Here is a 1866-nt window from a genome sequence, read left to right as displayed (position 1 = left end):
TTCTGAGCTTTGCATCCATTTTCTTTTGCTAAGGTTTGAGAAATCTTTAGAACACTGTTTTAGTTTGTATTTTTTTCATCTCTTCAATTCAGTTCATACCAGTCCAATTCAATCTTCTATAGGGATAGAGTTATAACCCTTGATTCCATTTTTGGCTTCACCATTCTCATGGGACCAACTGATGAGCTCTTTGCTCAAAGCATTTTAAAGAAAGCGGCGTTTGAATCACCTCAAGTCTGCATCGACGTTGCTGCCAACCATATGCTTTGCAGTGTTCATAGAGAAGGGCCTCCATGGGACACACTTAGAAATGTAAATTACACTGCACAGAAAATAACTGTATTCAGATAAAATATAACTAGTGGAAGATTGGGAAATTGCCTTTTTTGAGATAGGCAAAGAAATAAAAAACAGATTGGCAAGGGAAGTTCTGAGTCAAGGAAGAACAGGAAGAACCAGACATAGCGGTCAAGGAAGTCGTGGGTGCAGTTGTAGCCACCTGAGGCAGAGCACAGGGAGGCCAGTACCCACTCCTGTGGACACTGGAGCCTCCAGAATAAAGTCAGAGGGCCTCTCCAGAACAAGCAAACTTGTGCTTTGTATTAGTCATCTCAGGCCTCCAGAACTAAATGCTATAAACTGGGAGAGTCAAATAAGCAACGTTTATTTTCTCCCAGTCTGCAGGCTGGAAGTCTGAAAAGAGGTGTCAGTCCTTCTGTCTGGGGAGGACTCTCTTTCTGGCTTGTAGATGCTGCCTTCACACCATGTCTTAAGGTGGCCTTTCCTTTGTGCCAGCGCTGAGAAGGAGAAAGAGAGAAAGAGAGATCTCTTCCTGCTCTTACAAGGCCATCAGTTCTACAAGATTAGGGCCGCACTCTTATCCTTATGATCTCATTAAATCTTAAATTACTCCAAAAATCCCTGTCTACAAATACACATTGAAGGTTAAAATTTCAACATAAGAATTATGGAGGACACAGTTCAGTCCATAGAATGCTTATATAAGAAGGGAAAATTAAAGGAGGGAAAATGAGTTTATTATTATATGCAAGGACTTCAAAAAGCTAGTAAAAAATGTAATTAAAGTATGAGTTTATTTTGGTACAAAATTTTGAAACCCTTGCATAGTTTTTTTCATAATACACATTTTCCATGAACTTTCTGAAGGCTCCATATATATGAGAAATTAATAAATGCCTGGTGATGATAGGTGATTAGATATTTAATAGTCTTTCAATATTTTCTTAGAAAAAAGTTATAAATGTGACTTACTTATAAATTCCCTGTCTAAAAATCTTACAGAACTCCTTTTCCTGGACATGTCAAAGAGAAGACAAGCCTTCCCATAGGACATGCATACACAACTTTGGCTGGGTCTATGAGCTCTGAATAATATTTAAAATTTTAGAATAAAATTATAAAAATAAAAACATTGTTTTTGTTGCAAACATGGTTTTGACTGTATATGTTTAGGCTGGGATTTCCATGCATCATTTTTTGTACTGTTCAGCTCGTTAGGCTTGGTTAAAGAAAGGGGAGTTCTCACTTATTCTCCCCAAATAGATAAAAACGCTCTACCACATGGCTGGAGCCAAGGCTTATGTGAGAACTCCCTGGATTCATCCTGGGACCCAAATCAATCCTTCTGGAAACTGCAGGGCAACCTCACCAAGCACTTGGTGGGCCACTGGGAGTTCTTCCTTGTTAAATTGCTTTTGACGAAAGCGCTGAGCATCTGCTGGGGAATGTGTGCTACCATCCTGCAGCTCTTCCCGGCCCACAGTCCTGTAGTTTGGGCTTCCTCCACCTGTTATTTCAAGAACAAGAGTGGCATTTTGCTCTGTGTTAATTGAGATTAAACACACT

The 1866-nt window shown here is 39.5% G+C and overlaps 1 long non-coding RNA gene across 1 annotated transcript in view; it reads right to left on the bottom strand.

Annotated features, from left to right (window-relative positions):
• Positions 1-719: 719 nt before the first annotated feature.
• Positions 720-1866, bottom strand: part of LOC102471035 (uncharacterized) — a 14156-nt gene continuing 13009 nt past the window's right edge. The window contains exons 3-4 of the long non-coding RNA XR_001369919.1: positions 1670-1807; positions 720-797 (exon numbers count right to left, since the gene is read on the bottom strand). This is a non-coding gene — a long non-coding RNA (uncharacterized LOC102471035). The remainder of the gene's footprint in view (positions 798-1669; positions 1808-1866) is intronic.

Source organism: Tupaia chinensis, unplaced genomic scaffold, assembly GCF_000334495.1.
Source record: "Tupaia chinensis unplaced genomic scaffold, TupChi_1.0 Scaffold149713_1, whole genome shotgun sequence".
Classification (NCBI taxonomy): Eukaryota; Metazoa; Chordata; class Mammalia; order Scandentia; family Tupaiidae; genus Tupaia; species Tupaia belangeri.
The sequence above is the reverse complement of the archived record's forward strand: the minus strand, read 5'-3'. Positions and strand labels throughout refer to the sequence as shown.